Source organism: Octodon degus, unplaced genomic scaffold, assembly GCF_000260255.1.
Source record: "Octodon degus isolate 3935 unplaced genomic scaffold, OctDeg1.0 scaffold00166, whole genome shotgun sequence".
Classification (NCBI taxonomy): domain Eukaryota; kingdom Metazoa; phylum Chordata; class Mammalia; order Rodentia; family Octodontidae; genus Octodon; species Octodon degus.
The window spans coordinates 2,318,951-2,334,421 of NW_004524742.1; the positions used below are offsets into that span (position 1 = coordinate 2,318,951).

General features: G+C 37.3%; 1 pseudogene; it reads left to right on the forward strand.

Moving 5' to 3' along the window:
- Nucleotides 1–15,471, forward strand: part of LOC101568773 — a 58,586-nt pseudogene that overhangs the window by 41,768 nt on the left and 1,347 nt on the right.

Below are 15,471 nucleotides of genomic sequence, written 5' to 3' on the forward strand. Positions count from 1 at the left end.
GCCCACAGAGACTTCATGAGGCCCAACCACCAGGCCCCAAAGTGTCTGCACAGTTCCTAGGAAACTTCCTTCTGTCCTCAGGAGCTTCCTATTGCAGCCCCCCCCACCCACCTAGCAGCATAAGTAGTTCCAATATTCTTCTCTTTTTCTTAGTTATTTCCATATTAGAATAAAAAGATGTGTACAAAAGAAAAATGTGAGATGGAATTAACTCTCAGCTTCCCCTTTTTCAAACTCTGTTTCTTTAAAGCTGGTGCCTTCCAGCTATGCATGGGCATCAGATAATTTTTTCAGATTCAGTGCCAACATCAGCCTGCAAGCTGGCAGCACTAAGATACTGTATCAGACAACTGGCCAGTGCCCTGTGATGAATGTAACCATATCCTCCCTTCTCTGTAAACCAATTAGCTTCCTGAATTAGCATTACTATCCCTTGTCCAAGCCAAGGCTTAGAAAGAGCACTCTAACGTAGACCTCAACGTACTCCTTCTTAACACAGAATAGCAGAAGACAGACTTTGATGTGAAGAAGCATAGACAGACTTTGAACAGACAACATTATGTGAATTAATTGGGAGGACATACAGGATTTGGCCCAGTAACTAGACACATTCCAGAGACTATCTCTTCACTTAGGGTCCACACATACACTGTATTTGTCTCTGCGAGACCGCATTTATCCTTGAAAACCTTTATGCATTACTAACTACTAAAGAACAGGGACCTTCAGTGACCACAAATCACTCAACCTGTTTAGGCTCTATGTCTTTGAGCTGCAGAGTGGAGAATCTAATGCAGAATGGTGCATAAAAATAAAAGTGAGACACAGCTACAAGAATTCTTTGAACAATTTTAAAGCAAGATCATTGCATAATCATACACTGCTTATGAAAGCATTAAGAAGCACAATTGTTTGAGTCTGTTTTCTATCACTGTAACAAAATATCTGAAACCAGGTGATTTATAAGTCATAGAAATTTATTTGGTTCAGAGGTTGGGGGTGAAGTTTGAAATCATGGCCAGAGTCTGCTGGGCATCTGCTGAGATCCTCACTCCGTGAGAATGTGGCAGAGGTGAGCCAGAGCATGCCAGCCAGAAAATTCTCCTTTATGATAAAGCCACTCCCTCAGTGGCCCATTAGCTAAAAATGGTTTCATGTTCTGGTGAAGTGAGATTTCATGGCTCCATCTCCTAGAGGCTCCGTTTTTAATATTATCAACAGATAAAACACAAACATTAAGTTTCCAAATTTAAAAAAAATCTTTTATCTATTATTTGATATAGGGTCTCACTAGGCAGTTTAGACTTATAGTAATCCTCTTGTCTCAGCCTTCCCAGCACTGGGATTACAGGCATGTGCCAGCCACCATGCCCAGTTCTGGGGCCGGCATGGTATGCAGTACTGGGGTTCAAACCTGAGTCCTTGCTCTTGCCATGGAGGTACTTAGACTGCCAAGCTATCTCCCAGTCCCAGGTTTCCAAACTTCAAAACTAGTAGAAAAGCTTCAAATTCTAGCAGAAACAATTAGAAAATTCATTGAAAGTATGACTATATCATACTTTTAAGATTAAGTCACGCTGTGATGACAGAGAGCCTGAAACAAGGGCTTATACAGGAGATGGATTAGTAGTTCTCCAATCAAATCTTTAAGAACAACTGATGTTAGTAAGGTAGCTGCAGGCAGGTGCTCAGTTCCTTCACTTCTAGTTCTGACATCCCTGTACTGTGGGGCCTTGTCCTCTTAGTGCAAGCAGGGCCTAGACTTACATATTTCTGATGTGACCAATGAGGCAAGCAACAAAGAGAAAGCAGGGACTAAGGATCTGGGCATGGTGGCATACACCTCTAATCCCAAAACCTGTGGCTGAGGCAGGAGGATAACAATGAGATTGAGGTTAGCCTGGACCACCTAATGAGTTTAGTGCTAGCCTGAACTATATAGGGAGACCTTGTCTCAAAAAAAATTTAGAAGAAGAGATAAAGTATATATACCAGTAATATTTTAAAGTAATGTCCATAAAATATGGCTGACAAAGAGGGTAGAAATATCTCTTTCAGATATTTTTGTGTCCAAGTAAAAATGAAAGGAGAATGAATTTTAGGGTTGACAACCAGCAGTTTCTACTCCATCTAAATAAAGCTGAGTGTGTTACAGACCTTATAACCCAGGAAGTATGCACCTAGTTATATTTTACAAAAACACTTTCACAGGGATAGATAGGAGAAAATGTACCAAAGTTTTCATTGTAGCACTATTTCATAAAGTGATATTGCCTATCAGGACAAGAATGAATAAATTAGCTGAAATTTATTCTTACTATGGGACACCATGCATCAACTTACAGTCAGTAGAGTAATTAATGTCATGTATACAAATCAACCTAGATATATCTCAGAAAACTTTCAGTGGAATATAATAATTTACAAATGTTCCTAAGAAGGAAGGGACTGATAATTTTGAAAGAACATGAAGTAATACTGTACATTATTTATGATTATAAATATATATATATATATATAAATGTTTAAAATATATCTGGAAATGATATTCAACAACATCAAGAAATTACCTCAGGAAAAAGGAGAGAAAGCAACTAGGAAAGAAGGTTGGACTATTTTGTAGAACATTGAACTTCGAAAGAAAAGAGAAAAATCTTTGAGGCAAAATGACTAATTAACTTCTAATGAATCAGAGGTGTGTGCATTTTGATATCTTCTATATTATTTCATCATATTGAAATAACCATTTCATGAGGTAAGTCATGATTATTAACTAAACACTTAATTACAGTGTCTCAGGAAAAAAATCCATTTGAAATCATGGACTAAATAGAGCAGCTGGCCCTCCCCTGATATAGATATGAATTATGTGATCTATTAAGGGGCTAAAGAGAAAAAAGGAAGGCAGAAGATTGAGTTATCTTTCTGCCTGAAAGTTTGAAGTGGGACATGGACCCTCAGCCTTTGGCATTCTTGGTTGCGTAGCCTTTGCTAGCAAACAAAGATCCCAGAAGCAGATCTCCAGTTCGCAGGCCTTCAGACTCCATCACCAGGTTTCCTTTCTTTCCATTTTACAATAGTGGTCAATAATCAAGATTTTACATCTGCCAAGATGTTACGATGAATCTCTTTAGACAGAGACAGAGAACTAGATAGATGGACAAATAGATATCTAGCCCATTCTTTGTTTCTCTGGAGAATCCTAATTTAATGCGCTCACAGAAACTGGTTTATTACCTACTACAGGAATCCATTTGATACTGCTTAGCACCTATCCAAAAGTACTATGTATATCCCTATTCCTGAGCACAGAGAAGAGCTAGTTGCTTATAATAAGCTTATTAATTTTATATCTTTTGTACTATATTAAAAGGATCAGATTCCATTGCAATAAGATAGATTCTTTCCTCTGCAATTCTCTGTACCCTTCCCAGCCTTCAGAAAGGAAGGAAATTTGGAAAGATGACACCATAAGAGTGAATTTTCATGCAAAACTCTCATGTTCAGTTTTGCTGGGGATTATTGAGACACACACATTGTTTATTGACATAAAGCCTTATGCACATTGAAACAAATGGCTTCCTTTTAAAGTCTTGGCAATGACAGCTTCTGAATCAATCCTAAACGGAAAACCTTTCCACTGATCACAAGCTGCTTACAAAGTTCACTCCCAGGCTCTTGGCTTTCTCCCACCAGGTTCCTACATATAAGTTTAAGTTCCACTTAACATCCCAAAAGTACCTATTTCCCTTCTATTTTTTTTAAGTACAGAAAGTTGTGTTCACAAAGAAAATTCTACTGCCATGCTAAATTTTGAAATGGCAAGTTCTATTTTAGGTGGTCTTAGCATCAGTTATTTTCTGAGAAGGCATCTAGTGTTGTTTTACAAAATGGAAAGAAACTAGTGAAAAGAAATATATAAGTACTGCTTAGTTTGCAATTCTTGGGGAAATGGCATCTTGGGAGAAAATACTTTATTTGCATATTATTTGAATTACCCAAATTGACATTTTTATGAATGGACTAACATCTTCTGTGGCATGTTGGGAGACTTTCCAGGATAACCTCCAACTAAAACCAGCATTGCTACAAACCTGATCAGCATCTGAAATCCCTTCTGATTATCGTCTTCATCTGCGCTTCCTCTGTCCCTAATTTTACTATCCCTGCTTCCCACAGAGAAACAAACTTGACAATACAATACTGCATTATAGCATTTAATCAAATAATATATCTGACCTCAATAGTTTGCTCTTCTTACTGTGGGCAGTACTCCATTGTGTGTATGTTCCACAATTTGTACATATATTGACAAACTGGTAGCCATTCAGGTTTGTCCACTTGGGATTACTATGAATGTAGCTGCAATAAACATTCCTTTACAGATCTCTTGTGGATGTATGTCTGCAATTTTCTTGGTTAAATGCTTAGAAGTAAGCCTGCTGATTCATATATTAAGTACATTTAATTTCATAGAAAATGGACAAATTGTTTTCCAGAGTAGCTTTACCAATGTAAACTAGTTTCAACAAATAGTGTAGGAGAGTTGTAGTTGCTCCATATTTTCAAACTAAATAATTTTTGAAGAATAATAAAAAGAATAACCAGAAATGACAAGATTAGAGCAATGCAAATTCATTTTGAGACTCCTTCTAGCAGTTGCCCTCATTACTGCTTTCCTTACTTACCTCCACTACAGATGTTTAAAGATGGACAGAATCCAAATAAAAATTGTATACTTCTCTCTGGTGAGGTAGATATTTACCTTAGATTATCAAAGATATTTTTCAGTGTGTCTATCTGTTTGCTTTCTCCTGTCATTTCAGGTTTATTGTTCTCTTGACTCCTGTTTGCCTTCATTCGAGGTCTTTCGTGTCTTTGACCTCAGTTGGCTCTGATCTCTCTCCTTGCCCTACCAAGTGGACCTATTTTTTTCCCTGTCCTTTCCCCTTTGTAAAAGACCAAAGACTAGAGTTTCACCCTTACTGCAAGCTGGTCCAAATGAATCTGAACACTTCTTTTAAGACCTCCTCAATAGATATAAACACAGCTGTAAGAGCAAGTTTCTAGCCAAGTTATCTCAATATGCTGACAGACTTTAGTAACAAGTAGATACAGAACAATTCATACAACTTGTAAGTTATCGAAACCCTAATTCTCTATCTTTTAGGTATGCTTATCACATCAATTGCTGTACCAGGGTTCCATGGCCCTGAGACTGTACAGTGGGTAGATATAAGGTACAGCTGGAGACTACAGAATGCCTGCTTGTTTCTTAATTTTTATTTAGGGAAAAGTGGAGAGTGTTTCTAAAATATACTATCCATACCACATAGGGAGAATACCACTCACTTCACCAGCGAAAATGTACTTCTAAAGTCCATTTTGCTGTCTAATGAACCACTAATTTTGCCAATGAAAATTCATTTTTAGTTCTCTCTAACATCTGGTGCTAATGAAACAGAATATAACCAAAAGCACTAAAAGCAGACAAATTTATACTGTAATGCTGCTGATAAGCTCCTGTCTGGCCATTTGTGAAAACTGACTCTGAGCAGATCAGTATGTAGTACATGACTCAGACTAAGCAGAGCCTAGTCTTCAGAGTTGCTTCATGTTTCAGCAGAAGCTCTTTTATGGTTTAGATCTGATGTACCTTCAAGTCTTGTGTGCTAAGAGGCAGTGCTTTTGGAAACTCAGGCTCTGTGCTCATCAGTGGACATGACCTGGATGGGTTTATTCTTGTCCTCAGCTCCTGCCCTCCTGTTCTGCTCCTTGGCTGCCATGGGATGATGAACCCCTGCCCTCTGCCATTCCCTTTCACTGTGGAACCAACTGACACTGGCCAAGATCCTCTAAAACCACTAGCTAAAGTATGCCTATCTTCCTTTAAATTACAGGTGTCAGTTGCTTTGTCCCAGTGATAGAAGAGTGACTAATGTAAGATTTTACAGTAAATTTTGGATAGTATAAAAACTCTTGCTTTTTTTTCTTATGTATTTAGTACAGGCTCTCCAAGGTCTCACTACGCAGAGTGGACTTGTAGTGATTCTGCCTGGTTTTCAGCCTCCCAAGCACTGGGATTACAGGCACGCTCCACCACACCCATTCACAATGACAGTCTCAGCATGCCCCAGCAGCACAGCAGGCGGGGGATTGAACCCTGGCCCCCGAGTCTGCCTAAGCAGGCTCTTTAATCTGTTGAGCTATCTGGCTAGCTCTTTATAAACCCTTGAATCCTGCTTTGAAATTACTGTTTTGTTTTGTTTTCAGTATCAGGGATTGGACTCAGATCCTTGCCTTTGCCAGTCAAGCGCTTATCCTACTGAGCCATCTCCCCGGCCCATAAGGATTTATTTATTTATTTATTTATTTATTTATTTATTGCTTCAAATGCCTTCAGGGCAGGTTTGGCTGGCTGGAGTGTTGTGGGGATCAAACTACAGCAACCTGAGGCTGACAGCTTTGTGGAAGCAGCCACTTAAAGAACTGAGCTAGGGCCAGGCCCCCGAAAATAGTGTTTATTGAGGACTTGTTATATGGCAGACATATAGTTACACTAATATTTGTTAACTTAAAAATTAACTTAGAGATGTGAATATCATGATGCATGCCTGTTTTATAAAGAACAACTCCAATTTGCCCAAGATCACTAAAATCAGTAGAGCTAGCTGGATTTGTCAACAACTAAAGTAATATTTCAGCTTTTTCACAGTTTATGTAATATAAACAAATCTTGTAGTATCTACTCAAAGATACAGTTGGTTGCTATTTTTAAGATTTTTTTTCTTAGTTGTTTTGCTTAATAGACAGCATAAGGAATCTAGTGAAATAATTCATCTCTCTTCTAATCTAAATTGATTTATGTATCTAATTGTGTAAATAAGTTGAAAGATTTGTGAAAATGTCTTTCTTCCCAGTGTTCAACACAAATTTTAAATTAAGAATTGCTATAGGAAAGAATGTTCAATCTTTCTCTACTCTAGGACTGTAATTTATGTTGTTTGTTCCTCTGGTTGCATTTCTGACTGTGTTTCTCTTTCTAAGGTGCAACATCGTTTCTTGACTGGGACTCTATTTTTTCCATGTGAAATGTCACTGTGTACCTTTTGTATGCAGTTGATTTGCAAGGACTAGTCACAGAAACTACACTGTGGTGACTAAACCTTGCAGAGTGAGAGCTATGCAGCATTCGCTGCAAGCATACTTAGAAACAGTACTCAGTGGATCCATTTTAAAACCCCTGCAGAAATTGGACCTTAAGGCCAAAAATTACACTCTTGTCTATTCAGAAGTCAATTGTCTCCCCTCAGAGAACTGGCAGAGGACAGCATCACTTTGATCACCTAAACACCACAGGACACCTCTTCTGTTTTGTTTTGGGTTGTTCAATGTTATTGATGTTACATGAAACTTCCTAGATTTGGCTTGCTGCCAAGGCTAGGTGTCATGCAGCCAAAAACCTTGTCCAAAGAGGAGTATCTGAGTTACTTATCAATATAATTTGAACATTAATTATGAAAACCGTCCCTCAAATGCCACTAAGACAAATAAACCACTGAGCCACTACTGAGCAACTACCTTACTACTGAGGCTCTGAGAAACAATAGGATGATTAGCAAAAATGCATTGCTAGGCTCAGTTATACTTCACACAGTATTTGACAATCCATAGGGCCCACTTCTGTTTCCCCATAAATAAGATATACAATTTAATGGTTCTCTTTTATCTTACACATCATAGTGAATCTGTGAGAACATAACTTAAATTTTTTCAATCTTTCAGCTGCTATATACAAAAAGATATGAATGAACAGAAATGGAAACCATTTGATTTTATTATATGATTATAGAATTTTTGTATTGCCACTGATAAAGTGAAAAATATATATTCAAATATAGAAAAAATGCCAATGCCATACATGAAGAAGGACTCTGAATCTTGCTACAATACAAGCACTATAAAATTCTGGATTTTGTATGCATGTTTAATCTCTTCCAAGGTACTTCACTGTTTGATATTACTAGAAAGCCCTTTTCACAACTGGATGTTTTGTGTAATCCAGTCCTAATGGAGAGAAGTAAGGAAAAAAGATCATTAAAAATATAAGATAAACTATAATTGACCACTCACGAGTTTATTCTATACAAAAATAAGTAAAAAGTAATTTACTGGTATAACATTCTCTGTTAGAAAAGAACTTGCTTTTCATTCCACTCAACATTAATTATTTTATTAAACTTTTTTTTTGAGCTGGCAGGACAGCTCAGCAGACTAAAGAGACTGCTTAGGCAAGTACAGGGACCGTGGTTCAATACCTGGCACCACATGTTGCACCCCACATGTTGCTAAGCTGGCCATACACACACACACACACACACACACACACACACACACACACCAAATAATAAAATAAAATGAAACGTTCATTAGTAATGTTTGCAGTGCTGTGAGGAGTAGGCACATGTACATAAAACATCGTAAGTCTATTTTCATTCCTGTCTCTTCTTCTTTCCTCCAGAACAGGCCCTACTCCTGAATGGGAATTTTTCCTCTTAGTTCCCACTGGGAAGTTATGTGTCTGTCCTAACAAAATGAGATGAAGCACAACAGTTGCCAAGCCTTGCACATTTTTATCCTATTAATTTCCACAGCAATCCCAGGAGACATCAGTCATGGACCTATTCAGCAGATGAAGAAACTGAGAGTCAGATTGTGACAGTTTCTAGCCCATAGTTACACAACTAGAAGCCTCAGAATTCAAATCAAGTCCCAGATTTCTCTGGATGACGTTCTCAAGCCTGTGCACTGTGATCTTGCATCCATTGATGAGATGGGTAGCCTCATAAAGCAACGAACATAAAAATTTCAGCAACTTTCCAGTTCATTTGGAGAGCTCAGGTGGGACTCTGTGGAGCTATCAGTTATGGGCTGATGAAAGGTGTCTGGCCAGCTGCGACAGCTGAGTCTCACAGAAGACTGGAGTTGGGAGTATAAAGCAGGCCATCTACTATTAGCTGATGAACAGTTTTAAACATTAAAACAGAAACACTAAATCTACTCGGAAAGAAAATAGGTGAAAATGTTGAAGATATAGGGGCAGGCGAACAGTTCATGAACAAAAATCAAACTGCACAGGAAATACTTGAAAGAATCAACAACTGGGACCTCCTCTTTCTTTTGATGTGCAGAAGTTTCTGCACATCAGAAATTACCAACAGAGTGAAAAAAGAACCCACAAATTTGGAAAAAGTCTCAACATTAAGATTATGCTGTTCTTAGTCTTCATTTCCTTTACTTAGTTTAAAATTCAATGTCAATTGATTTTCTCATAATAAAATGAGGGAAATAACAAGAACTATTTAATTGGCTTGTTGTGAAAATTACATCAATGTATGGAAAGAGCCTGGCATCTAGGACATCTGGTTTAATCTATAACATAAGGATAGCTGATAAATTGACAAACGTATTCTTAAAAGGAAAAACTATACAAATGGAAAATAAATAGCTTTGAAGAGTACATTGGAGATCTAAGATTACAAGGCAAATGAGTGCTCAGGCACATCCACAGGGATACAAATAACTGCATCAAGTACAGTTGCAGCCATAACTGGCATGAGGACACAAATGGAAATAATGAAAATTGTTGGAGGTTGAGTCCAGTCTAACAGGAGAATAAGGCAATTTTAGGAGCAGCAGTCTTAGAAAGGCCTCTACATCCTCATGTGTTTTGCATCCAGGAATCTCAAGGTTGTCATGAAATCTCAAGGTCGTCATGAATTACCTAGCTATGGCTCTGGTTCTCACAAAGGATCAAGGAAGAGAAATAATTGTGCAATAATCCTGGGCCTATTCTTCTGGAGAGAAGACTTGGTCAGAAGTTTATCTTGGTTGCTCTATCCTGTACCACATTCCTCTTACATTAGTCCTCCATAGTCTTCCTGTCCCTTCTGCAGGAAGGATAAGGACTCAAAGAAATAGATCAGAAATTCTGTAGCCAAGGACGAGAAAAGTGATGGGGAATGGAGAAAGAAATTATATCATGGAGAAATATTTTGGAAAGTCACAATCCAGAAACACAGGCCCATCAGATTATAGAACATGTCTTTCCTTTATACTTGACTACCATAGAGCAGAGCTTTTGCTGATGTGTGATAAGGGTGAATCATAGCTAAAGAGCTACAGGGCACAGACTCTCACCGAGGAAGAACATTTAGGGCAAATTGAAGGTCAAGATGGAAGACAAAAATTAGGGCACTGGACAACTTGAATTCTGTGGCACTACTGATACAACAAACATTAAAACATCCAGTTACTAGATTAGCAAAATCCTCATAGTGAATTCCTGATTACCTCAGTTCTTCTTACCTCATACAGGATGTCTGTCTTTCAACAACAACCCTGAGGCTGGAGGAACTGCAAAAGCTGAAGTGGCTTTGGAAGACAGCTTGGCACATTCTCATAAAGTTAAACACAAGTTTACCATATAATCTATAATCTATATGGTAATCTAAGATTACCATATAATCTATAATCTGAAAATATTACTTGATTTATTATCACAATTACATGAGGTTTGTGCAATGTAAAACAATAGAGATAGTAAATAGATCAACTGAGTTAGTAGAGCTTCAAAATACATTTTTAAGATAGGCAAACTATTTTATATACTGCAATGGTACAGAGATACCACTATGTATTAGTAAAAAGCCAAAGAATGTTTTAGCACAAAAGTAAGCAACAATGAATAAAAAATTTTAAAAATCATTTGTGGTGTTAGAGGTTTCCTAGATGGAATGCAGAACATTACATGACCTCACTGGAGGAGGTATGTGAGGGAATGTTTACCTATGCAGCTTTTGAAAGCAGCAGGATTTTCACAGCTAAAGGCATCAGAAACCACGCATAAACACTAACCCTGGTTGATTATATTATTCTCCATACTTCTTGAAGCTAATAATGTTGCTACCACTATGGAAGTATACTGGAACTTAAATAACAGATGGAAGATGTGGGAAACTACATTTCTCATTGCAGAAGAGAAAGTTACAAATAAAAATGAGGTTGAAGCCAAAATGCTCTATGATATAATGGATTAAAATAGAAAACACTGGAGCGCCGGTGAGATAGCTCAGTGAATTAAAGCTTCTGCTTAGGCAGACTCAGGGATGTGCTGAGTCAGCAATTGAGACTGGGCATGGTGGGGCGGGCCTGTAATCCCAGCACTTGGGAGGCCGAAAGACAGGAAGGATCACTACAAGTCCAATCTGTGTAGTGAGACCCTGTAGACCCTGTACTAAATACATTTTTTTAAAAAAGGAAACATTGGTACAAATTCATGTTTGCATTAGGATATTGATAGTTACTTTACAAATATGGCAACTCAAGGCAGTAACCACCAGAAACAGCGAGCACACATGACACCCAGATCTTGGTTTACAGTTCTCCAATAAATTCAGTCTGGAAGCACCAGTGAGCCTAGAACTGGGCATAAAATACACAGTTGTGAATCATCATGTAGTGCTAGAAAAGCAAATATTCTACACACACACACACACACACACACACATTCACACACAAACACACACAGATAACATAGATTTCAGTTCAAAGAGTTCCTAGTGCTCTAAACTGGGTTATGTGAACAAAAAAGAGCCATAAAAGTAGTACAAGCCTATAAGCCAATATAAGAAAAATACCCATGACTCCACACTGAATGGTGGAAGTCAATGGTCAAGTAAGTTACTGAGAACAAACAAATTCCATTGTAGAACAGTTCTAAATGACTTGGGTAGACGCTAGGCCCTCAAGGAGGTAGAACTTCTTAGAGACAGCTGTGCATAGAGACTTCTTTCACAGAACACAACATGTAAGAGGGGAAAAATATGTAGAGCTGATGGACCTAAAACGTATCACCACTGTTGGGTGCTCAAGATTGACATCAACAGTGATGTTGTTTTGATAATCTACACCCTTCATAGGACATGATAAGAATGACACCTTTCCTCTGTTATTTTCTACCTCCAAACCTTGGACATCAGTCATTTTATTTAAAAAAATCTTCAATACCAATACAGGTATGTTCTATAGGAAATACCAGTAATCCTTTAAAAATGTCAAGACTGTCAAGAAATAAAGAAAGTTAAGAGACTGTCACAACCAAAAAGAACCTAAGGAAACATGACTATTAAATGCAGTATAGAAGTCAGGATAAGCTCTTGGAATGGAAAAGGGATAGTAGGCTAAAACTTAAGGAAATTGCAATAAATTAGAAATTTTTGATAACAATGTATCAGCATTATTACTGATAGTGATAAAAATACACCATTTTAATGTAAATGTACCAAATCCAGCATACTACTAATTGATACCATTTGATACTGGATGCCTGATACAGGAGAATTGTGTCATATTAATCTTTCCCTAGCAAAGCTAAGCTAAAATGAAAAGATTAATTTTTTAGTAGTAGGTGGTATGATCCTTACCTGAAAAGGGACTATTTGATCTATGTCAGCTGTTATTATCATCCAAATGCCAAATACTAAGTTACTAAGACTCTGTGGCTAAATAGAAGTAATAAAATTATAACAGATTTAAATAGAACATTGACCTGTAATTAACCTGAATTCAGAATCTATAATGAACAAATCACAGAAAGGCAGATTACCAGCCTCTCATTTTCCTGCAACAGTCAACTATTAAATAAAGTCAGTGTCAGACTATGAAATAGAAAAATCATAAATGCTGATTGTTGCTTACCCTACACAGTAAAAGTGAAAAATATTATCTCCTGTACTAAAAGTTCTTGTTGCCTCCAACTTGATGTTAGTTAATCCACTTGTAAAAGTCTCTTGCAGTCTTCTCAGGATATTTACACACCTTCCCAAAAGAGTTAAAAACAACACAGTACAGTGGTACATGCATATCCATGTTTCCAGCAACACAAATCATAATAGCTAAATCTTGGGCACAAACTGAGTATCCATCAACAGATAAATGGTTAAAGAAAATGTGCTATTTACACAGAATAGAATGCTACTGTGCCCTAAAGAAAGATAAACATCAATAATTTGTAGGAAAATGGATACAAATGGACATCATATTGTGAAGTGAAATAAATCAGGCACCCAAGCCTTAACATTGGTTGGCTTCTCTTATGTGAGAAACCCAAATTACAAATAAGGAGAAAAATATAAAAGAGATAGTGGGAAGCAAGGAGATAGATCCTCCTCAGATGGGAAGAGGATCAAGAGCTGGAAAGAGGGGAGAAGGTGAAGACAGAGAGGGGATAGGGAAGGGGAATTGAAATGTGTTGTGTATGTGGGTTAAGTCTCTTCAGAAATGTAAATATTATGTGTTGCAAACATAGTCTAAGAAGTGCTTCTAAATGGTGGATTTCTAAAGATCTAAAGACCCTGAGACTATAATGAGACATTCAAAACCAGAAAAGCTCAGTGAAGCCCTTGAAAAGCACAGAGGGAAATGAAGATATTGAATAAAAATGAAAATTCCATTAGAAGAAAAACTGAATGATCTGGTTTGCAAGAAATTACTCTTGTGCCTCAGTATTCATCCTTTTTCTCATTTTTCCAAACATACACTTTTGATAAATTCAAAGTTTTGGAAATATTATCTCTTGACAATTTCTATTAGAGCATTTTTTCAATACTTCCTAGCTACATTCACTGTGGAGAACTTGTTCACTGATGCACTGTACCTCAACCATGGTTGATCCCTTTAGTGCCCTCCTGAGTGACCATTAATGGTTAAACAGTCATGTGGAAGGGTAGCAAGATTTGGCTTCCAATTCAACTTCCAAAACTAAAATATTAATTTAGATCCTCAAAGCCCCAAATGAACCACATAGAAAAATCTGACTTTCAATTCACCAAACCTCACCTACACTCATATATTTTCTCTCCCTGAGAGGGTATAGTTGCTAAATATTGGAGTCCACAACCTCTACATTCTCTTTCTACAAATAAGGAACCAATAGACGTGTAAGCAGCACTGGATTGAGAGGTTTCACTGCATGGTGTATTAGGAAAACAATTACTCAACCTTGTTTTTGCAGTTGCCCATCAAAGTTCACCTTATTGTTCTAAAAAGAGAGCCTCAGGAGATTTAACCAAGTTTTAGGAATTAATGAAAGCTACATTCTATGTTTATAGTCCTTTAAACAATTGAATTCACCTACCAAGGATGTTAGATAGAATAATGAATGACGGAGAGTATTAGGATGCACAGCATCTGGTTTTTAATATTCCATAAAAAAAAATCAGCCTCCCAAGTGCCCCCCAGCCTTCACATCAGGATGCACAGCAGTGGACATAACTGGCCAAGTAAAAAGACGGAACTGGGCGCATTATGAAGCTAGTCAAGTTTTTCATGGGAAACCTCGTTTTCAGTACAAAAGTCCTCTTCTCTTATGCTTTAAACATGATGTCAATGAATTATTTCCTATGTGTAAATTTCAACTAAAGTATAAAGTATATTCCACCTCCTTTCAGGAATATTCAAAGTTTAATGGCAATCATTAAAAACAAAACAAGGCCCGGGGAGATAGTTCAGCAGAATAAGCACTTGCCTGGCAAGCGCAGGGTCCGGAGTTCCATACCCAGTACTGGAAAAAAAAAAAAAAGACAAAACAAGAGCAAGTCACATAAAATTTAAAGATGTAACTGTAGAATGGCAGAATTTCATATTTTGTCAGATGAAAGGAGAGAGTGGAAAGAGGAAATGCCCAGAGCCGCTCAGATCATGACAAATAACAGGTAACCTCCTGTTCTACCACGTTCTCATAGTTTCCCACTTTGACGTAGCTTTTTTCAACATGAAATGATTTTACTTAAATTCTATTATTTTACACAAGCAGAGTTTGAAAAATATTAGATGATATTTTAAGAATAAAATTCATATATAATTCTACCTCAAGCAGTTTTTGTATTTTAATCTCATTTAATTATTATAAACAGTATGTTTACTTTCTGCTCTTCCACTTGTGAATGTGTTACTTCATTTGGAAATATTTGTTAAATGTTTATTATATTACAGATACCATGATGCTACCAAAGATATACCTCTGAACAAATATCCTGATCTCACAGAGTTTATACACTATTGGAAAGTAGAAAATATAAACTATAGACACAATACCTAGGAAAAGTGAATATGCTATTTTAAAAGTAATAATGCAAGGTCAGAGGGATTAGAGTGAGAATTATTCAGGAATATAAAATAGTATTGCTTGGGTAAGCATCACTGAATGGTGAGACAAACGCTTGCACGAGGGGAGCTGGATGTGGACCTTTGGGGATAGGGACTTCCTGGCAAAGCACAGGTGGTATAAATGCTTCCTGAGGTAGGCCTCCATCTTGCATATGTCAGAAGCAATAATGAGCCTACATGGCTGCGAAGGAGGGTGACAGAAAGATAGGAAAAAGTGATGTAAGAAAGGTAACAAAGAGCTTC